General features: G+C 41.2%; 1 protein-coding gene across 2 annotated transcripts in view; it reads right to left on the bottom strand.

Moving 5' to 3' along the window:
• Window positions 1-25,111, bottom strand: part of ERG (ETS transcription factor ERG) — a 556,889-nt gene that overhangs the window by 288,861 nt on the left and 242,917 nt on the right. For both annotated transcript variants that reach the window (XM_078656846.1, XM_078656847.1), the window contains exon 3: window positions 284-357. The gene's annotated coding sequence lies outside the window, so the exon portion shown is untranslated. The remainder of the gene's footprint in view (window positions 1-283; window positions 358-25,111) is intronic.

The raw sequence follows: 25,111 nt of genomic DNA, 5'->3' as shown, positions 1-25,111 counted from the left end.
GCTCAGTGGTGATAATTCTTGACAACATTTTGGCCCTGACACAATGTTTAGTATTTCCTGATAAAATGTTAGACCTGCCATTGTGGTCGTAATCCCTGGAAATATGCTGACCCTAACATAATGGTTGTAAATACTAGTAAAATTATAGACCTGTATTAATGGTGGAAATCCATGGCAATATGCTGGCCCTGACACATTGATGTTAATTCCAGGTAACAGTTATCCCAGTACGAATTGAAAAGCATTGTATATCAGTGCATAAGATTAGAATAAAGAGCCCTACCTGTCGTCATGTAATCAATTGGTGGCAACAGCACTTTGGCCCTTGGGATAACAACATCCACAGTTTCCAGTTGCCTGTATAAAGGGAGAAACATTGAATTCATGAAAAGAGACATTATCAGGGAATATGTGAGTGAGTGAGCATGGGTGGGTGTGTGAGTGAGCAAGTAGGTGAGTGCATGAGTAAGTGAGCATTTATGTAAATGAGTGAATGCATATGTGTGGGAATAAACGAGTGAATACACGTCTCAATGAAAGAAGTCAGAAGTGTAATTTTCTTCTTAATGATCGTGTACCTTAACAGACCTGTGCTAGGCATTTAATCTGGCATTTAATCTGGCCTGGTGGTTAGAATATATATATATATATGAAAAATGATATTTATATTTCTTACAGAATATATATATTATATATATATATATATATATTCTGTAATAAATATAATTTTTCATGTATATATTCTAACCACCAGGCCAGATTAAATGCCAGATTAAATGCCTAGCACAGGTCTGTTAAGGTACACGATCATTAAGAAGAGAATTACACGTCTAACTTCTTTCATTCAGACGTGTATTCACTCATTTATTCCCACACATATGCATTGAATTTCTCTCTCTCTCATATATATATATATATATATATATATATATATATATATATGAGTGTATATATATATATATGAGTATATATATATATATATATATATATATATATATATATATATATGAGAGAGAGAGAGAGAGAGATAGAAAAACAATCCTGGCCCACCTTATGTGTGGTGAGACAAACAAGGTACAGAGCGCCAGACGTTGAAGATTGAAATTCAAAGAGGTGCTTTAATTATATCACGCCACATAGTTTAGTTCAGGCTAGTGCACGTTTCGACCATCAGAGCGCGGTCTTGATCACATGGCACACTGCCAAAATGCCATCATTTAAATAGTGAAAACAAACAACAACCACAGTACAACACGACAAACAGAGCTCATATACATTATAAACAGACTTTGGGGTTAATGCGCACAGATGAAAATATCGTGGTCACAAAGCCATGACAAAGAATACCAAAAATACATGGCATGAAAATGAAGCAAGTTCCATATTGAGCACTATGCCTTTACAAGGAATCCTGCCAGATTACCACTTGGAGACTAATGCTGTTACCCCATCACTAATGCACAAGGGTGCTGAACAGTTCATTTTGCTGACAGCTTAAAGAGACATTTTCCAGTACTTACCCGCATGAAAAGGTGCATTTTGGGAATTGGATGCCATAATCAGTCAGGTGACCAGGAACGTTATAAATTTGTAGTCACAGACACTGTTGTTGATACTCCTACCCGTGATCAAGGCCGAGGGTGCCGAAACTAGTTGGGGACAAAGGATTGATGGTGCTGCAAGCTTGATTAAATGCTTCCTGTACACTGAAATGGGCCTCTTGTGTGTTGCTTCGTTGTGCGGAATTGCCGGGTTTCTCCGTGCCCGGTGTAAGAGGCCGCCCTGTAGGGTCGGGGGCTCCCCATTCGGAGGTGTTGCTTTGGATATATATATATATATATATATATATATAAATATTCTGTAATAAATATAATTTTTCATATATATATTCTAACCACCAGGCCAGATTAAATGCCAGATTAAATGCCTAGCACAGGTCTGTTAAGGTACACGATCATTAAGAAGAGTACCTTCACTCATTTATTCCCACACATATGCATTGAATTTCTCTCTCTCTCATATATATATATATATATATATGTATACATATATATATATATATATATATGAGTATATATATATATATATATGAGTATATATATATATATGAGAGAGAGAGAGAGAGAGAGAAAAACAATCCTTGCCCACCTTATGTGTGGTGAGACAAACAAGGTACAGAGCGCCAGACGTTGAAGATTGAAATTCAAAGAGGTTCTTTAATTATATCACGCCACATAGTTTAGTTCAGGCTAGTGCACGTTTCGACCATCAGAGCGCAGTCTTGATCACATGACACACTGCCAAAATGCCATCATTTAAATAGTGAAAACAAACAACAACCACAGTACAACACGACAAACAGAGCTCATATACATTATAAACAGACTTTGGGGTTAATGCGCACAGATGAAAATATCGTGGTCACAAAGCCATGACAAAGAATACCAAAAATACAATATTTGACACTTGATTGTCTAAATAATGGCCTGCAATTCTACAACATGATTATTAATCATCAGAGATCATAATTATTCAATTATAGACAACAGCGTGGCAACATAGACGGATGGTAAATACCACAGTACGTTGAGGAATTCTTAAAGTGCAGGTGCTGAATTCTCAAAGTGCTAGTGCAAAAAGAGGCCACTTATATTTGGAACCATATACCAAATAAATAAAGAAAAACACCTTGTTGGGGGCGTGGCTTGGCGCCCGGCGAGGACGGCGGCTCTAATGTGAGCGCTCCAGGTCCGAAGGGGTTTTCGCCTCGTAGTTCATCTCCTCCTTACCTGCAAAGCGGCTCTCTGTGAACCGGAGACCACGGACATCAGCGGGCTCCTGGAGGCGGCTACTATACGCAGAGGAATGCTTATTTAAGCTACTTTGTAGCGGACGCGGCTGAGCGATAGTCGCGTCCGCCATTTTGCTTTCAGTCATCGCGTACTGCGGCGCTCCCGTTCGTGATCATGCGAACACACCACGGAGCCCCTCCAGCCTACAGCTGCACCTGGTGAGACAATTTTCTGCATCTTGGCACTACTGACGTCGAGCTCTCCCTTATTTTACCTTTCTTTTTGCACAAGCTCTCCGCAAGTTCCCCTCACGCTTGCTTAACCTGGGCGGCCATTTTAGATGACTGTTGCTTCTTTCACCTCAGGCATCCTGCATACACATATTAGTGCAGTCTACTCTTCATTAAGAACGTTTCACTTCATCACGTTCTTATTCTCACAGAGGATTACAGTTTTGAGCTGTTATACCCATTGTTTCTGCACGTTTTTCTCCATGCTCTTTTTCACTTATGGTGCTCCTCTCCTGATGAACTTCTTCCGCACCACAACGTGCCATTTTTCTTTACCCACACGGCGTGGTGCTTCTCTACCTATACCATCGATGTGTTAGTTTTTTCAGCGACCTGAATGCTGTCCTATTCAGCTCCTTGAATCCTGGACGTTCTTGCATTTTGCGCAGGTAGCCTTCTTTTCCCTGAGAACCTGCTTACCATCGTTTTGTCAAAAGCTCCTGCGCACACTCACAGCTGGTTGTGGGCTCACAGTGACTATTCCTGAACTCCATTTCCTTCTCCAATACCTCCTTCTCATGGAGAGAAAGGCAATTTCTCGCACTCCTAAAACTCCACGACGTGCATTCATTAAAAACTCAAAAGTCTTCTCTGCTTTGGCGCACCTCGAAGCCTCTCAGACGCTCGCTGATCAGATGTCGCAGTCTAGCACAGAGCGGCCTGCCCAGCCTCCAGAGAAAGTTGCGATGAAACGCCTCAAAAAAACTCCTCCATCACCAACTGGATCAACCTCGGCTGTCTCCATGGAGCTCTTGTTGGAGGAAATTCGTGCCCTTAGGCCTTTCATGGAAGACACTAACTCAAAGTTGCAGGTTCTTACCGATAACTGGTCTCAGATGGATGCCAGGGTGACGACAGTGGAACATTCTTTGACTTCTCTCCAAGAGTCATCCTCCAAAGTCTCACACATGCAGTCTCAAATTTCCTCTCTCCAAAAGCAAGTTGAAGAGTTGGAGAACCGGAATAGACGCAACAATCTCCGTCTCTACGGCCTGGCAGAGAATTGCGAGGGGACTGATCCCATTGCCTTCTTCAAATCATTTTTACCCACACTTCTTCATCTGCCTGAGGGTACTACGCTCAACATCCAGCGAGCACATAGGCTGGGCCGCCTTCCCTCTACTTCCTCTCCCTCCTCACGACCGAGAGGTATCATCATGTATTTCCTCGAATACACTGACCTTCTCAAAGTCATCTCAGCGGCCCGTGCCTCACCTCGTCTTCAATGGTCAGGATCCAATCTCTTCTTTGCGCAGGATTATGCCAGAGCCACAGCCAGTCGCAGCAAAGCCTTCTTAGATATGCGTCCAGAGCTCCGTGCTATTGGAGCCAGATACGGCCTTTTTCATCCTTGCCTGTTCAGAGTGACTCACAACAACAAGACCACGACCTACGAGGATCCTGTTCGTCTCAGAAGTTTTTTGAATGCTGCACAGTCGTCTGACATGGACTTCTCTGGTGCCTCATCAGCTTTTCCTCCGTGAATCCTGTTTTATATGATCTCACTGTCTTGCTCAATTTACATGTTTTATGTTTGACGTTCGCTGTTTTACAGTTTGCCTTTCCTGGGCACCCCACTATCTTCAATTTCGATGTCTCCCTCTGACTCTTTCGTACTTCTCTTGCATCCCTGTTGGATGGACAGATAATTTTCCTCAGTGTCTCTATATATTATTTCCTTCTGCTTCGCTGTTTTGTTTCTCTTCTCTTTTCTTCACACCATTCCTATACGCCTTCTTATCTTTTGTCGTTGTGATGTTTTCTTCTTTCTTCATTTGTCTCACTCATTTATATTGTCCCTCCCCTTTTCCCGCAGGTTTATAATATGTACGGCGCTTTCCCCTCGACTTGTTGGTTCGTTTGCATTGGACGCTTGCTTCCTCTGCCTGGCGCTCCCCTCTCACTCATTTTTTCTCGTCTCCTCTCCCTGGTGATCATCCCTCCCCACCTCTACCCTCCGTAAGTATGTTTTCCCCTTTCTCCCGAATGTTCACTTTCCTTATTTCGATTTCTTCTCTCTCAAGTTTTTTAGTTTCCTTTATTCCACAGGTGTCTTCCTTTCTTCTTTCTCCACAACTTTTCTATTGTCAACTCCTTCCTATCATTCTTATTACTTCATGGTCTACCCTCTCATATTTCTTATATCAACTGATTCTATTTCTCTCTCCTTCGCTTTTTTTTCTTTTCCAACACCCTTCTCCTTCTCATTCTACTGCATTGCCTTTTATTGACTTTCTCACTCTCTCTGGTTTTCTTCATCTTCTGGGTTCCTATTGCATCTTCTTTCTTTCTCATAACATTTTCTTTCTTTCTTACTTGATATGTCTCTGAACGTAATTACATGGAATGTTAAGGGCGTTAATTCCCCCATCAAACGACAGAGGATTCTATCTCACCTTGCACGTTTGAATGTGGATATTGCTTTTTTGCAAGAAACTCACTTATCTGCTGAAGAATCTGTTAAATTGAAGAGAAGTTGGGTGGGCGATGTTTACTACTCTCCTGGGGATGGTAAACGTAATGGTGTTGCTATTTTATGTCACAAAGCTCTCTCCCATTCCCTGCTTGCTCAAGAATCAGATGATGACGGCCGATGGATATATGCCAAACTCTCTATCAAGAATGTTCCAATTTCTCTCCTGAATGTTTATGCCCCTACCACCTGGTGATCCCACTTTTTGGCACTCATTTTCCCAGCATATCACCAGACTCATTGATGATAATTTTATACTGGCAGGAGATTGCAATCAGCCCTTAGACCCCTTTCTGGATAGGAACTCCAAAGCACACTTCATCCCCAACAAATCTCATAAATCCTTCTCTCAAGCTATTTCCCAACACAAACTCACAGATGCTTGGCGTCTATGTAATCCTGAACTTCAGGAATTTACTTTCTATTCTCCATGCCACCATTCCCAATCCCGAATTGATTATATTTTTGTTACTCACAATATTGCCCAAACTCTCACTCATGCGGAAATTGGTCCAATTTTACTTTCTGACCATGCCCCTACATTAGTTCAATTGGACATCTTACCCAAATCAATAGGCCCCAAACGCTGGCGTTTCAATAACTCTCTCCTCCTAGACCCTAAATTCACTACCTCCTTCACTTCCTTCTCTCATGAATTTTTCTCCCTAAATGATCCCTCCCCTGTCCCCAAACACACCATTTGGGATGCCTTTAAAGCGGCGGCAAGAGATTTCATCATTGGCTTTGTTGCTAAAAAACGCAGAGCTGCTCGCACTTTTACTAAGGCTATCCTTCTGGATATTAAGAAATTGGAGCATTCTTATTTTACTTCCCGCTCGCAGCAAACTTTAACCGCCCTGGTTAATGCTAAGATGAAATTTAACAAAAAATCTACGGACGACGCCTTCCTGTACCTATTAAAATCTAGTGCCAAGTTCTATGGAGGCAAAAATAAGGCAGGCAAGATCTTAGCCAACTATCTCAAGGTGAAACACAATAAATTGAATATTGACTCCATCTACGATGCCGACTCAAATCTCAAACACACAGACGCAGACATCCTCACTGAATTTTCTACCTTCTACAAGACCTTGTATTCCTCTGAAACTCAGCCTTCTTCCCACTCTCTAGACACATTTTTCTCCTCCATTCAAAAACCATCCCACTTTCCACTTGACCTTTCTCATTTAGAACTCGACATATCCCAAAAAGAACTACTCAAAGCGCTTCAAACCCTCCAGAAAGACAAGGCCCCTGGGCCGGACGGTTTCACAGTAGAATTTTTTCTCCACTTTTCAAAACTCCTTATCCCTAGACTCCATTCCCTTATTGGCACCTTCCTTTGCCTAGGTTCCTCCTCCGGCTCTTTTTCAGACGCCCATATCTGCCTCATACCCAAGGAGGGGAAAGATCCTCAACACTGCAAGAATTACAGGCCAATCTCTTTGGTCAATATTGACTATAAAATTTTTGCAAAGTCTCTTGCGGCACGTCTCGACCTTCTTCTTCCAGACCTCTTGGGCGAGGAACAGTCGAGCTTTGTCAAAGGTCGTTACATTACTGACAACACCAGACTCCTCTTCAATATTCTTTCTCAATCTCGCCTTTTACCCCATCCCCTAGCGGCTATTGCCCTGGATGCCGAAAAGGCGTTTGATAGGGTTGAATGGACTTATCTCTTTCACACCCTCCGCTGGTTTGGTTTCGGTCCTATTTTTATATCCTTAATTTCACTACTTTATTCTCACCCACGCGCAGCGGTTTGTGCCAATGGCCAAATATCTTCCTTTTTTGATTTACAAAGAGGTGTCCGCCAAGGTTGTCCCCTATCTCCCTTTCTCTTTAACCTAGCCTTAGAACCCTTCCTCTCCAAACTCCGTCAACATCCCTCCATCCATGGTTTTCAATTGTCCGATTCCCATGTCAAACTAGCTGCTTATGCAGATGACATTTTGCTATTTGTCTCCAATCCCTCCGTTTCCATTCCTGCCTTTCTCAGTGAAGTCCGTGCTTATTCTCAAATATCTGGCTATAAACTCAATAACGATAAATGCGAGATCCTCCCCTTGACTAAATTCACCTTCAAACCCGACTTTGCCGCCTCTAATTTCACGTGGAAACCTTCCAGTATCAAGTACCTGGGAATGCATATTACCCCTACCATCCCAGACACTGTTTCTCTGTGCATGTCCAAATGCATTCAAAAATTAACGGATCTCACATCCAAGTGGCATCCCCTTTACCTATCCTGGTGGGGTCGCCTTGACACTATAAAAATGATGTTGTCTCCCATTGTTCTCTACACCCTCTCCAATATTCCGGTCCCTGTTCCCTCCAAATTTTGCAAGAAAATCAACTCCATTCTAATGTCCTTTCTTTGGAATAAAAAGAAGCCAAGAATGTCTCTAGTACGTCTGATTCGTACTAAATCAGAAGGCGGGGTTAACTTTCCTGACTTCCCAGCCTACCACAAGGCGTTCCAATTGAGGCAAGCCTCTTTTTGGCTACAGGACCCTGACACCTCATGCCCTCTATGGGCCAAATTTGAGCGCCTCCTTCTTTCTCCCTTCTCCTTTGCTGAATACCTCTCCTTCTCTCGTAAACCCACTTCTATCTCTACTCCGATCCATAAGTTTACCACTAAATTACTCCTTTCTTCCACCCACTCACCTCCTCTTACCGTTGCTGCTTTCCTCTCTTCCCCCATACGGCATAACACGTCCTTACTCATACGTGCCAGACCCTTTTTTTGGAAAACTTGGCATACTCGAGGTCTTCAGTGGATTTCCTAACTTTTTTCTCACTCCTCTTTCTTATCTTTTGACACCCTTCGCTCCCTCTATGACCTACCCACTTCCTTTGCACGCAAATACCAATTGCTTAAAGACACAGTCCTAACGAAATACAATGACCTCTCTCTGCCTTGCCCTCCTCCTCCTTCATCTACTCCCACTTCCACACTTCATTCCTTCTTACGCACTACACCAAAGGCTGCTGCTATTTACAAGTACCTTCACGCTGGTGCGATTCCAAGACCCAAATCTAAAGTGGAAGAGTCCTGGGAGCATGACTTATCTATCTCTTGGTCGGTTTCCTTCTGGGACAAAATCTGGACCAAACTTCGCAAATCCTCCAGAGCAGCAACCCTCATTCAAACTTTGTTCTTTATTTACAATAGACTTCTTTTCACACCCTCTGACCTTCACAAACGCTTTCCTAACACTCCCCACACGTGCTGGTCTTGTTCGTCACCACAAGCTGATTTATTTCATATGTTATTTTTATGCATTCATGTTCGTAATTTTTGGCTACAGGTTTGGGCCCAAATTAATTTAATTTTCCACACTACTATCCCTTTTTCCCACACACATGTTTTTATGGGTAGCCTTTCCCCCTGCTGGGATGACGTTGATCTGAAGCCTCAGATTGTTGATCTATTACTTGCCGCTGCCTTCCAACAAATAACGGTCAACTGGAAAGACTTTTCCAAAATTTCCTTCAAGGCATGGTGGTTTAATGTATGCCATAACCATAGACTTGATACTGCTCATGTTTTCCCGTTATGTATGGCTACTAAACGCATGGACTTATGGACTCCCGTCACACTTTATCTGGATTCGTGTAGTAAACGCTTGTTTCATCCTCTGCCTCCACAACAGGAAGTTCCTAAACCTCCTTAGTCGCTCGATGCATTCCACTTATCCTTCATTGTACCATTTTGTTTTAATTCTTTCCAATGTTTTTATGCCTTTCATATTTTCTGCTTACCGTGTTTTCTTTTTTACCCAGATTTCTTTTATTATAATGCTTACATTTGTATGATCGTATTATTCTGCTCAGAATCTTTGCCTTGATATCACATTGTACTTTGTTTTGACACCTGGTTTTCTCTCTTGTTATTATCAAATAAAATTTTCTTGAACTTAAAAAAAAAGAAAACACCTTGTTGAATTTGATGAAACATATAAAGTTGTGGCAAAAAGACATTCTTATGAGAAAAAACTTGAGCAGCAATTGAAAACACAATTTTTCGAATAGTCAAGGAGCATAGATATGAAGTGCAAGTGCAAGAACAGTACAAACCACCACAAATTTCAATATGTTAAAGTGCTAAAGTGTTGTTAAAGGAGATGAAAAATCTAATAACAACTTGAAGCTGCCCAGAAGTTTACATTAGAAAACCTCAAATCTGATAAAGAAATGGCAAGCAAGGACATAAACGTAACAGAGTCACATATTGCCTGGAAACTTCCACATTAAAAAATAAAGGTTACAAGAACATTATAGTTAGGAAATAGCATTACAAAACCTTTAGTTGTTCAATCAAAAAACAAATGATTGCAGGGACGTTATAGTTAGTTTCAGATTTCACTCGTACAAAACCAGTGAAGTTTGGTAGTTATAGTGACATGTGCTAACTATAACTTGCGCCCCACAATGCACTGCTTAGTACCTCATATATTACATCACTCATGAGATAGTCAGTGACATCTCTGATGACATGAATGATGACATCTCAAATGACATCACTTATGATATCCTGCACAGAACAATGAACACACCCACTCACACCCCGTACAACCTGTCGTACTCCCATTCACACACCCAGACAACCACTCACACACTCATTCACAGACCCATACCAGTACTCACACACCCATTCAATCCTCCTAGAGTAACTCACACACCTGCTCACTCACTTGCGCAGTCACTTATACAACCATTCACTGACTGATACAACCATTCATACAACCAGTCACTCACCTATACAGCCAGTCCAATAGCCACAAACCCAATCATACAGCGACTCATGCACCCACTTATTTACATACACAGTCACTTATACACCCACTCACTCACCCACACAGCCTCTGAACACAACCAATTACTCGCTCACCCATACAAGCGCTCACTCATACACCCACATAACCACTTACATACCCATTCACACATCTATTGAAGCACTCACACATCCAGTCACTCACCCATAGAGCAATTCAGACAGACACATACTTTCTAATACAGCCACTCACACACCAACTCACTTAACCAAACACCCACTCAAACAGCCACTCGCTCACCAACACAGGCACTTACACACAGTCACTCACTCATACAGCAATGCAGAAACCCACTCACTCACCCATACAGTCACTACTTATCCACTTACCCCCCTTAGAGGCCCTCACACTGCCACTCACTCACCAATATAGCCACTGACACACCCACATTCTCACCCATACAGGTACTCACACAGCATCTCTCTCACCACACAGCTACTCACACACCTACCTATACACCCATACAACCACTCACACACTCATACACATCAGGATACATACAGACACATAGCCACTCAAATGATATATGTTAGAAGTAGTATCCCTCAGTAGTAGTGCACCTAGCATAGTAATTTAACTTTTGCAGTAGGTTTATATATATGTTTAACACCCATAAACTCTTAGAAAGACTTACACGCGCTTGATGATGTCATCAGTGATGTCACTGACCATGTCATCAGTGATGTAATATGTGAGGTAATAAGCAGTGCATTGCGGGGGCATAAGTTATAGTTAGCTCAGGTAACGTTAAAAGAAAAAGAGAGAAGGTGGCCGAGCAGCCCCCAAGTGGGCCACTTCACTCTGGGGACCCTATCCCCCGGAGCATGACCCTTTTATTATTCGTATTTATTTATTTATGTATTTATGTATTTATTTTACAAAGGGAGGAGGGACGCATGGCACATCGCTGTAGCCGGACCTTAGTGGTGGTGGTCCCTAGGGCCATCTACGGCTCCAGGAAGAGAGTGGCCTCTCATCACTCCCTCCTTCCTAGAGTATGGGTCTGCCCTGGGAAGAGGGCAGTCTCCTGGGCCCTCTCACATTTCTTAAATATAGAGTTTGGACCTGGGATGGTGGCCCCCCACATGAAAATGTTAAATCCCTGGGAAGGTGGTGGTCCCCGGGGCTAGGGGAGTCGGTGAGGCCCCCCCATATTAATATGTTAAATCCCCAGGGAGGTGGTGGGTCCCTGGGGCCGGGGGGTGCATGAGGCCCCCTTCAAATTAAAATGTTAAATCCCCGGGTAGGTGGTGGTCCCCACGCCTAGGGGGTCTGTGAGGCCCCCTATATTAAAATGTTATAGCCCCGGGGAGGTGGTGGTCCCTGGGGTAGGAGGGGTCCTCGGTGCCCCCACATTACATTATCCCTAGGGAGGTGGGGGTCCCCGAGGCTGCGAAGAGGCCAAAGGGCCTCCCCTGCCCCTTCTTTTTTTAACAATTAGCCCCAGGGAGGTGGCGGTCTCCGGTGCTGCAGGTGTTGTGTGGGCCACACGCACCTCTTTACTATGTTTGCCCCAGGGAGGTGGCGGGCCCCGAGGCACGGTAGCACCCCTATCAACTCATAAATTGCCCCCGGGATCTGGCCGAGAAGTGGGACTTTATTTAATGAAGCGCGAGAGACTCTGCTTTGGTTTTTTTATTTTGGCGGGAGTCGTGGATCCAGCATGACTTCCATCAAGCTATTTTTTTAATGCTTTTTGGGCCAGGATCCCCACGCCCCACAGAGGTCTAGGTGGTCAGGGTGTTTTTATCCTGCCCCCTTTTCTTGTGACTTGGTTTAACGAGTCACAAAATGGCTGCCAACATTTCATGGTGTTGGCAGCCAATTAGATCCCAGGCACGAGATTGGACGGGGTCACGGATCCACCACAGCCACAGTTCTATATCTGAGCAATCTTTACATTACATGAACAGATTTACACCATTTGACAAAAAGATTGCTTTTTGGACCAAGAGCTACCTTTTTGCCAAATTAGGTGTACTTCCGTTCAGCAGTTCGGCCTGTAGGCGTATCTAAAGTTTCCTATGCAAATTAATATGTAGAATATGGAGAAAAAGCATTTGGGACCCCCCTTTTCCTCGGCACCGCTTAACGGATCACCCCGAAACTTTCAAGACAGTAACTGAAGTCATTGGAGTATTAGTTTTGTAAATTTTACAAGGATTCGTCAAACAACGCTAAAGTTATAGGCAAATGAAAAAACGCTCTTCCTATGGAAACAGGTCCTAATTATCACTACCTACTGGTGACCGCAAGGATAATTAATGCACATCCACAGGAAATAATGCTAGACTCAGCACATATGTATATCTCTGTGATGTTCCTACTATGCAACTCATTATGGCCTGCATACTCATGCCTCTCTGACCGTGACTTGTATGTTTGTCTGTTCTTCTTCCCGCCCTTTATAATACTCTCTTAGTTCTCTTAAATTTCTTTTTTTTTTCTGTCCTGCACAGGTGCACCTTTCTCCATATGATATTAAGCAATGGCGTGAACTGTACTTTGTATGGTAATTGATAAGCTTTTACATTTTCTCGATTCCCTTGTGTATTTCTTCTAGTTCCACTTTGTATTACTTCACTGTTGTAAACTCCTTTAAATAAAGATTTTTTTTTTTTTAAAGTACCTCAATTCTGAACTATAGGAGTGACCCGCATTGCTATATAGTTGTCTGAATGCTGATACTTCCACTGTCTATCTAAATAGACTTCATCATCCATTGTCCATTAGGTGGAACCCACTAAATTGAGTTGCAGCCACATATACAACAGGGTTCATGTCACACATACTAATTGGTATGACATCCACTTACCTCAGTATAAAAATGCACTAATTGCAATGTGTCACTTTTCAGGAGATCAGAAGGCATATGATGTCATATCAAAGTTCATATAAGTATGGTCATGAAGTTAAATATTCAAAACAATTGACTCTGGCCCCAAACTTGTGATGATACAGACATGTTTTCACTTTGTAAAATTAGGCCCCATTGGGCAACTAATATTGGAATAAATGGGTATACCGCAACAGTGGGCTGGTTTTGTAATTTTTGGATTGGAACACACAAGACACACATACATATATAGTACCACTTGGAAGAATATGTTTGTTATGATAAAACATTTAAGAGCAGACTCACTTGAGCATTAATCACGGCACTACAAGATCCATGAGGCTTTGTTTGTGACCATGCCCACTGGGGCAGGAACTTTGAAATATAAGTGCAGATTTTGCCGTCTCACAACTGTTTCAACGATGGCCACTGAAGAAAGGACAGCTATGTCCTGAAACGCGTCTGGCTGACATTGTTTGCTATGTGCTTGTTCGTACATACCTTCTGGCAAGCTGCAATTAAAAGAAAGATCGAACAAAAATGGTGTAGTGGCCTCTCTCCGTGGGGTGTTTTACGTTGGATATATATTTATATATCTATATATGTATGCCTATATATATATAGATATCTATATCTATATATATATATATAGATATAGATATCTATATATATATATATAGATATAGATATATATATATATATTCATTTATATTAATAACTAAACCTATTGTAATGATATTATCATTTTAAACATTAATATTTTAAATAAATAACCCACTGTTATATATAGTCAAGTTCCAATATATTTACCTTTTTTTGATGATATTCTTCTCCATAATATTTTTTTCGATCATTTTTCAAGTTTACATACAAAGCATGTAAACTCAATATTTTTGTTGATAATTGTTTTGACACAATATTGCTGTGTCACAATAGGCGATATTTTGTCATGCAACCATTTTTTTATAACTCTGTTAATGAGTGAGGAAATGGTTAGGGGTATCCATAAACAAACTCTCCACCAACTGCTGGCTCCATCCTTCAGCACTTCAATAACTTGGTCATGTAGTCCGGTGATAATTTGCAATTTAGAAAAGTTCTCTTTTTATGAGCTTTCATGTGACAACTTTGCAATAATTTCTCAAAGACTGCAAATCATCAACTGGCTGTGCGGCTGAATGATGTAACCAATAGTAGGGACACAATCTTAAGGCTTTAATTAAAACTCAACAATGTGGCGCAATCTGATCCAAATTTATTCAGGAATGCGTGTTATCTCAAGCAGAGGGGCAGCAGCCAAGCAGTTCAGAAATGACTTCTCCTTTTTGATGATGGGTGCGACTGGTTTACTGTTTACTCTTTACAATGATAGAGAAAAAAATACAAAATGTCACATTGTGTCTTCTAGTTAATGGAAGAGGTTTGAAAACATTGGCTGAATGATTTCCTTCCCGGTGTGTGGACCCTTGCTTATTGTTTTTGTTATTATTATTGTCATTGTTATTGATATTGTTACTATTTGTATTTTCATTTTTAATTAGCACTTGTATTTTAATACCTCAACTCTTTGATGTTGTTGTGTAACTATTAGAAATGGGAATCCATGTAGGTCATGGATCAGAAAACTATAAGTAAATTCCTAAATGCATTTATAATATGCAATAGGTTACTTTATAGCAGATTACATGCATAATCATTTCATTCTAATAAGCTGCTAATAACATTCTTGAGGTTCACAGGAATTTTCTGGGTAGTGAACTAATTTCTATTTTTTGTATAGGGACAATTGCTTGATTCCACATTTGTTTTAAGATACTCCAAACTGCTGAAATATTACAGATGTTTACTTTTAAACATGATGATTGTGCTTGTTTAAAGCTCAATCTTTTCATAACATTTTCTTTACAATTATTACGTTAGTAGCTAGGTTTGCAAGCATGGCTTCCAAATATTTTGATTTAATTACTTTTAGAGGGGGCTGAAAGAATTCTATATACAATGTTAGACCTGGCATCCTTACGGTGGTGTTTCTCCAGACGTTTTGCCAGTTACCTCCTGTTTTGCTGATTCTCTTTTTATTGACCTTGGGACTCTGAGCACTTTACCACTGATAACCAGTGGTAAAGTGCATATGCTTCTGCCATAAACATGTTTATGATTGGTGTACACCTGATTGGCATGTTTAATTTACTGGTAAGTCCCTTGTAAAGTGATATACATTATACCCAGGGCCTGTAAGTTAAATGCTACTAGTGGGATGCAACACTAATTGTGCCACCCACAGAAGTAGCATTTCAAACCTGTCTCAGGACTGCCATTGCAGGACCAGTGTGTGCAGTTTACCACCACTTCAAATTGGCATTCAAAACTATATGTCAAGTCCCAAACTCCCTTTTATTACATATCAGTCACCCCTAAGGTAGGCCGTGGGTAGCCCAAAGGGCAGGGTGCTAGTTAAGTAAAAGGTAGGCCCAATACCTATATGTTTTGCATGTCCTGCTAGTGACAAACAGCCTATTTCGTTTTTTGCTATTGTAAGGTCTACCTCTCCCATAGAGCGGCATTGAGAATTCCGTAATAATCTTTTAAGCTGCAATTCCTGATCAGAGAGGAGTAGCTTTTTGATGATTCATATGTTTGGAATGGTATTGATAAATCCTACCTACTGGTGGGTTAGGATGTAACTTTACTATTTTAGAAATGCCCCATTTAGAAAGTGGCCATTTCTCTGCACTTAGTGCTCTGTGTGCTTGACAGTCTGTCTCCAATGCACGAATGGGCTGGGTGACAGCTACATTTGTGCATTAGCTCTAGACAACAACATCGGACACTCAACCTCATCTGCATACTGATGGGCTATTATGGGCCGGAAGAAGGAGAAGAGGTACACTTCACTTGAATAGGTAGTGTCCTGTCTCCACACAAAGGGCAGATTTACCCCCATAGCTAGGCTGGCAGACAGGAATGAGCTGAAAGGGGACTTGTGCACTTCAGAGAGTTCCTTTGAAGTCACCCACCCACATTAAAGGCACCTTTTGGGTATAAGAACTGGGTTTCCGAACCCATCTAGATAGACACTTTGTGGGATGGACATTAGGTCATACCCTTTGAAAATATCTCCTAAGTATGTAATACGTATTCGGTCCCATTGGTGAAATCCCTCTAGGGTAGAGAGTTGCTAAAGCCACATGCCCTGCCGCGGGGGGGAGCAGCCCTGTTAATTTGCGGTCCCACTGAATCAGATACAAGGCTGCTCTCCAAAAGCTTCCCAGTTTTTTTTTTTTACAAGACAGACCTATACAGTCTTTTTTTACTTTTGTTTCAACCCTTTTTCTAGTTGGGACTTTTAGTCTTATGATTATATGGTTCAATGGTTTTTGTTTGTAAGACCTTGGTTGGTTTTGAAATAAGTATAAAGATAGATGCAAGAATGGTACATTGTGTAGTATTGAGCATTGAAAGATTTATTGGGATGCATGTGATTTACACTACCTTACTTTTTATATTGTTAAATATAACAAGAAGGAGGTTAGTTTCTCAAATGTTGTAATATTGATTGTCCTGTGGTTTGTTTCTATACATTTACATTAAATTGGTTTTGTGACACCCTGACAACGGCAATAGGCTTGGTATTTGACAAATGCACCCATTATGTTGTGTTAGGCAGGGTATTAAGTATTTATGATTCAGGGCTTGCTCGTGCATAGAAAGTTAGAGGTGCCTCCAGTGCAGTGGTTCCACAGTATATTTATGGTGTTACTGTTGTGTGTTTCTTGCATGGCCCATTGTCATTTTTCCTATGTTAGCCTAACTGAGCGTGATGTAGGCCGGTTTCATATTTGCGCATGTTCCTATATGACACACTTGTTTTTGTTCCGCATTGTATTTTCACACAGAACCTGCACATGTTTTAAACTGCCAATTTGACTTGGCAATATAACCCACTTGCCAAGCCTTAAATTTACTGTTATTGCATATACGTCACCCCTAATATAGGCCCTAGGTTGCCTATAGGGCAGGGTGCATTGTAATTAAAAGGTTGAGCATGTACTTTTAAGTTTTACATGTCCTTGTAGTGAAAAACTCCCAAATTCGTGTTTTACTACTGTGAGGCCTACTTGTCCCATAGGATAACATTGGGTTGCGTTAATACATTTAATAAGTGCTAACGTTTGATTGGTACCAGGTTACCAGTGTATTTTTGGTATCTATGAAATTGTACTGAAAAATCCTCTTTAACGGTAAAGTCACATTTTAATTACAATTTTCAAACCGCCATTTTTAGAAAGATGCCCTTTCCTGCCATTTTGTGCCAGTAACCTCTATTTGTCACATGACTATGCGTAACTGACAGAATTTGTGACTTCATCTCAGACAGCCACACAATAAATGGATTAGGTGTGCCTGAATGGGGAGAGCTGAGTACAGCCCCACGTGCAACTGAATAGGCTGTGCTATGCCTTCACACATTGGACTTATCAGTGACCCCATCTCCACCTCCCTCCTGGACAACCACACCAACATCGGACAGAAACAGCTCGTTTCCACCCCCACCCACAAGGCAGGACACAGCCTCAACAACATCCACTTCAGCCACACCACTCAACGCCTTTGGGCGGACCACCACTGCGTACATTTCTCCTTCTCAATTTGCGACCCCATTGGTAATCGCAAAACAGTGTAATCACTCTTTTGTACATTTCATTTAGTGTCTCACAATTTGCATCTTGCAAATTGCGAGGCGCTAAATGAAAGGGTCATACATCGGCCCCTAAGTGAAGTAAATCTATACCTACCTATTTACACTTACAATTTTGAAGTTTTGGTCCTCCATATTCTGGTAGCAAGATATTTTGGAATTGAAGTCCCACCTTTTCCTAACCGTACTCAACAGTCTATATATGTAAGCCAATGGAAAACAGGCAAAATTACATTTCAAAAGTACTGCATCACCAAAGGCTGTGTGTGGCATGAGGTTGGCTGCCTTCGGGTGGGCTTGGCTGCCTTCAAGGGGCTTGGCCACAGGCCAGGCCCTGCTGCCGACCTCATAGCATGGGGTTGGCTGCCTGTGGGGGGTTGGATCAGGGCCTGGTTTAAGACCGGGCGCGGCGGGGGGATTGGCTTTACGTATAGTAACAAAATATTAATTTACATTTAAAAAAAACTTGAAATTCACTGAATAAAGCAAAGGTTAAAGTAACATCATAATTAGATGAAATGTTCAGTAACCACAGAAAATGTATAACTCAAAAGACCACTGATTTTTGCCATTTATAGTTATCTCAAGTATCTAAAACTCGTGCGATAAGGTAACTTTGACTCACGTCCTCGCCATGCACTGCATAATGACCCCATATTAAATCACTCATGACAACATATATGACATCATAGCTATTATCCCTGCAACATTTGCAATTAAATTATTGCTGAAAATACTGTCCGTACATATATATATATATATATATATTGGGCACCAACAGGAGTTTCAATCGGAGTCAGGATTCCTACCTTGTGTGAAAATATTGCAGTTTTTCTCTTCACAAATTTCGCCAAGTAAGACCTGATAGTGTTGCAACATGATGCCACATTTCAAGTTTCACCATTTAGAACTGGGGAAGACATGCAGTTTTACTATTTTAACCATTATAGTGAAGTTTGGAGCTCAAAATGGAGAGCAATAACAACGAGGCCCAAGAATTGACTCGTATAATAGAGACTCTTATGAGATCATTTTTTTTTTAAAGTAAATAATTGTCTTAGCGGTAACCTTGTGGGAATTTTTCAAAACAAATTGTAAATTAAGGTCTAAGCGAATATTACCAGCCACTTTTTTTCACAATAAAGTAAACACGGGTCTTAGCTTCACATAAATAAATTCGGTTCTGCATTGTCTTCACAAAACCACCAGAGATGTCTTATGTTTCACAAAGCCCATCAATCTAGAGAAACCTTCAAGCAGATGGGTTATATATCATTTCACTGCTTTCTAATTTAAAGCAGACAGTTATTACAATCTGGTCTGCAGAAGGTCCTCAAAAATAATCAGCACCACCATTACTAGGACATGATTTATAGTGAACTGGTGATAATTCTAATGAAACAGTGAAAGCCTGCCCGGATTCAGAGCACATTGTTTCAATCAATAAACACTTCTTCTGAATTATGGCTGTTTTATGACCACACTCGGTAAATTCCTTACTACCTCGCTGCACGAATTATTTTTATATTTTACCATAAGACCTCTACTCTAATTCTAACAAAAGTATCGACAATGAAGTTAAACGTGATTTCAATGTATGTTTACATTTATAATGTATGTATGCTACAAACAAATTGAAATGCAATAGGGATGAAGCCACTTATTCCTTGAAGGAACATGCATAATTCATTGAAGTAAAATACAGAATGATCAAAAACGCATTCCATTCTTGCAGTAATCCTAAACTTAACAATGTCTCATATTTATTACAACACAGTCTTTTTTTGTGCTGGGTGAAAGAGTAGCAGGACTCTACTCTGGCAGCCAATTATGTAGAGCAGGCGGACCTTAGAAATGATTGATAGCATTTAAACCTGCAAATAATTAGGGGAATCTACGAAAGCAGGTTTAAAACTATAGGGGCATATTTACTAGAAAATTACGCAGCATGGCACTGCAGGCCATCTTGCTGCTTTTCTCTGCACTGGCTGTTTAACACCAACGCAGGCACCCTTGCACAATGGTACAAGGGTGCCTGCATTGCAGAGAAGATTGTTTCTGTGCAGGATGGTACACCTTCCTGCACAAAAACAATAATTGATGAAATGAAATGAAATGATTACGCACTTGTATAGCGCACGACTACCCGTAGGCATCTCGGCGCTTGTACGAATACCGCCGAGGAACCCTTCCTGGCCTTTCCCCGTGAGGAGCCCACTCCTGGGCACCCCCAAGGTGAAGTCAGGCATTCTCAGGGTTGTTGGGGCCGTTGTAGAGATTAAGCAAGCTATTTCCCAGAGGTGCAGAGTGTAACTCATGATTAGAATAGGCACCAAAGCAAGAATTATCAGGTCCGAGGAAATTGAGACCGAGGCGGGAATTGAACCCTGGTCCCAGCCAGACTACTGCATCAGGGTCTGCCGCTCTAACCATTGAGCCACACTTCTCTACTAACCATTGAGCCACACTTCTCTACGATTGATGGCGATTTCCTCCTTCTATGTGTGCTGCAAAATGCAGAATACATAGAAAGAGCAAACAACAAGGTGAAATGGAGGTATTTCTCTTCGTTGTGCCACTTTAACACCTCCGTGGGGAGGCATTAGAGTCTGACACATTCCTAAGTTTACGAAACCTTGTAAATCTGGGAATGCATCAGATTCAATGGGTGTGGCGTAGGAACACCCACAGCAACACCTGTGGAGCGCACCCTTTCATACAGAGTAATGTGTGAAGGTATTTACAAGGCCATGAAAAGCTACGCAGGGTGGCTTTACTTGGTCTTGTAAATATTGGCCGGCACACAGCACCACTGGAGCGTCACAAAAGTGGTGCTCCGGTGGTGTAAAAGTGCCACAAGGGCATTGTAAATATGCCCCATCATTTCCACAAATGGCTCTTTGTGTATTGCTTTACTTAATATCACTGTTGTATGAACAGGCAGTTCTTTGCTTAGATTAATCACAAATAAATACACCTCCAGAACAGCTGTGCAGGACCACCAGTGCTTATATTGACTAGTATACTTTAAAAATTAAACATTTGCAACCATCTTTTATGCTAGCGGAGAGAAGAGGCACACGAGGCACAGTGCCCCAATAAACGAAGGAGGGATATTCTGGCAGGGGAGGCGAGAAGCAAACGATGGAGAGAGCTAGAAACATGTACTCTCGTTGAGTGCTTAACAAAAAAGAAAAATGCAGGGGCATATTAGCAAGGCGGGCGATATGAAATATCAGTTAGCGACAGCTTTGAGGCGATAGCGAGCGGTTTGGGGCCCACTTTGCATGTCAGCGATACTTATCGCTAATGACATGCAAAGTGGGCGTACCCAACCTGTTAGCGACTGAAAGCAGTCGCTAACATCGCTATCGCCTATTATCAACTCAGGCGTAGAGATAAAAAAATCCGCACTAAGCGCGAATATCGCTGAAAACGAACGCCTGCTCAGACCAGTTCTTAACCTGTATATGCAATGGGAGTTGGATATTCAGGTTAAGACCCTATTGGCGTTAATGCCTGAATATCACTGGATTTCCAGCGATATTCACGCATTGAGTCGCTATCGCCGGACATTTTATCGCATTTGAGATAAACGTTGCTAATAGCACGTTATCTCTGAGATAAAATTCGGAGATGCACGGCGATAGAAAAAATGTCGCTAAGCTTATTTAGCGATAAATATCGCTAGTTATTGGTAATATGCCCCGTAGTTCCCCAAAAGGGAGTAGTGGAAGGATATAAATCAGCCAATCCAGAGGATCGTAAAGAGACTCTGTTTCATGGGAGGTACAAACACAAGTAGTGGAAGGAGTAAAACCATTGAATAAGAAGAAAGAGTGACAACAAAGCCAACCACAGGAAGCAGTGGATGTGCTCTAAGCCCACTGCAAATAGATGATAAAGCTCATCTGCAACCAGATAGCTAAAATTAGTCTTGTAGGTGAGACCTAAAAAGAACATCGAAAAATCTCCATTAATCAGAGGCTGTGTTGAGGAAAGAGCAGCCACAGCTAGCTAACTGCACGAATTTTGTAGGATTTTCCCTGAGCGATACTTCTGTGATGGAAGACAGGACCAATCTAGTAAGAGGAAATGACTAGCTATTTGGTCAGTGTACGGCATGTGATTCATCTAAATGGTGTTTCCTGGTGCAAAGTTTCTGCCTGTTGGTTTGACTAACTTCTACATACGCCGATGCAACATTTTCAAATTAACAAAAACTGTAGAAGAAGGGAGTAGTGCCCGTCTTCCAAGACATTACAAATCTCAGAAACACCGGTTAGTGTGCTGGATTTATCTTGTACTTATGATAACAGTACAGTTGTTTAGGAACTCACCACTGAGCCTATATTTTGGAAACCAGGTGAAACTGTTAGGGGCATTATGGTGAAAAGAGGAACTGCATGAAGTGTGTTCAAAGGTAAGAAGCTAGGGCCAATTCACAAAAGCAATCTGAGACAAAATCCTAACTTTACAACTTTTGGTATTCACAAAGGGCCATTAGGAGTAGTAAAGTTAGGATTTTATCTCAGTTAAACTTACGTTTTACTTAAGTTAAACTTAAGACCAAAACTTAAGCTTACCTGAGACAAAATCCTAACTTTACTAATCTTAAATGCCCTCGTGAATACCAAAAGTCATAAAGTTAGGATTTTGTCTCAGTTAAACTTAAGTTTTGGTCTTAAGTTTAACTTAAGTAAAACTTAAATTTAACCGAAACAAAATCCTAACTTTACTGCTCCTAAATGCCCTTTGCGAATACCAAAATTCGTAAAGTGAGGATTTTGTCTCAGATTACTTTTGTGAACAGAGCCCCTAATTTTGATTCTCCTCTCTAACTTTTACCGCATTTCTATGTTGATGAAGGCCAATCCTGGAAGAGTGGTTTACCAAATTGGTGTTCATGAGCAGACAGAATGAGTGTAATCAAAATTCTGGCCTCAGCAGTCATCAATGATTTGATAAGAGTTAGGGCGTGGTCACAGATGACATTTAACATTGCGATTCCCTCGCAACACTTGTTTACACAGGGGCCGCAATTATTAGCGGTGTGATGTTTATCTTACACTGTGATTAGCAGGTGCAATTAAGTTTTCATCCTTTGTTCATTTTCAGCAAGTCACACCTGCTGGAATTTAACAGGTGAAATGACCCTGTATTTACTGGGACATGCAGATTTTGGTGATGTAAGCGCTAGGGCAAGTGAAATTTGAATCATTTGGTTTTGCATAATTATGTGAAGTTTTTGAAAAACTACACAAATTACACATAATTACGTGGAATGCAAATCCAGGATTCAGCACTATATTTTAACATGTCATGCGTCCTAACATCTGATTTAGATATGAGGATGGATTTTGCTCCAAAATTATAGGGCCAAAAACGGAAGTGCCAAGAAGAACAGTCACTTGCGCTCTCGTTGTCCACAGTGTTCCTGAACTCCTGAGTTATCATTTTGTCACAAAGGACTGGAATAATGGCGTCATTTTGGGAATTTCGTGCAACAAACTTAACACAAAATTCCTGAAATAACGAAAATTATGCTGGCGTAATTGAAACTTTGCCTGGGCTAGCAAATACCCACCCCTGCATGATGTTCTCCAAAAAGATGGAAAAGACAATAATTGTCACATCAGATAAATTCCATAGACCTTGGCGTTGGATTTTATCAGGTGTTATGATTATTGAATCTGACAGGAGCCACACATATTCACGATTTTAGAAGCCTAAGGCCACCATTACAAGTGCATCTTAATTTTGCCACCCAGTGCACAAACACCAATTTGTTCTGCAGCCGCAATTACAAGATGTGTGCAGTTTTTTGCACCTGGTATTTACCAGATACATCAAAGTTAGCACCCGCGATAATTTTCCAACGCAAAGATCAGCAGGTCGCAATCTACACGTTATTCACCTTTTTGAAGGGATTAACCGCCTGATTCATCAAGCTAAATTGCACTCGCAAAGGGCAAGATTCTCAGAATCTTGTCTTTTGCGAGTGCAATTCTTGCATTTGGGATTCATCATCCCAAATGCAAAATTCGCTATTTAAGAATTCGCACATTTGCGAAGAATTGAATTTAAGGAATCTCTATTTGAGATTCCTTAAATGCAATTCATGAAGCATTTTAAAATTGCGAAAATGCAATTTTGGGCCGCTATTTACCGAGAGGTCAGACCTCTCGGTAAATAGAAAAAACTTAGAAAAATGCTTTTAAAAGCATTTTTCTAAGTTGCATGTTGCACACACACATGTCCTTTGGACATGTGTGTGTGTGCAACACCTGTTTCAATTTGCATTTAAGGGGTGCTACAGGGTGTCCTTTGGACACCCCTGGCACCCTTTAAATCGCTATCTTATTTGCGAGTAGCAAATTGCTAATCGCAAATAAGGAATACTCCCCATTCATTCCTATGGGCCTTTTGGCCCATAGGAATGAATGGGGAGTTATTCCTTATTTGCGATTAGCAATTTGCTACTCGCAAATAAGGAATGTGTAGGAATCGCTATTTATTTAGCAATTCCTACATGAATACCGTTTTGCGAGTCCTTAATAGCGATTCGCTATGAATCGCTATTAGGGGCTCGCAAAACGGCCCGTTGATGAATAAGGCTGGTAATCTGTAAAGGTGATAATTATCGCACCTGTTAAAGTCTAAATCCCCCGGGATCAGATTTTAACATTATCATGTCCTATGCTAGTGCACTAGTACTGAAGGTCTAATTGCTTATTCATTGTCAATTCAGGTACATTAGTGGCAGCTATTGAAGAGCGCACATTTAGTGGAACACCCTATGAAAATGAAAGAGAATATTTATATTGACTTAATGGTTGACATGTACCAACGGAATTTAGTAAAAGAAGAAGTCTTATTGAACTCACAGCAAATGTTTAAGTGGCCTCTGAAAGTTCCTGATTTCTGATGGCCTCTACCCCTTGACTGGTAGCAAAATAGATGGCCATATTTAGAAGCATGCTTGTCCTGCCACCTCCTGTTACAAATAAGTCTAAATGCGATTTCAGTTGTAGCAACTCTGGTCTGTAAGCATCCTAATGACTGTGTTCTTCTCTAAGCATAGCAGTCACATGTTACTGCAAATGAGGTGTGTTACAAATTGGGTTTCTGGTTGCCTGAAGTATGCACCTTGTCTAAGCAGGAACCACAGTCCTAGTCA

The sequence above is a fragment of the Lissotriton helveticus genome, chromosome 8 (genome assembly GCF_964261635.1).
Source record: "Lissotriton helveticus chromosome 8, aLisHel1.1, whole genome shotgun sequence".
Classification (NCBI taxonomy): Eukaryota; Metazoa; Chordata; class Amphibia; order Caudata; family Salamandridae; genus Lissotriton; species Lissotriton helveticus.
Note: the sequence above shows the minus strand (reverse complement) of the source record. Positions and strands in the feature narration are given on the sequence as shown.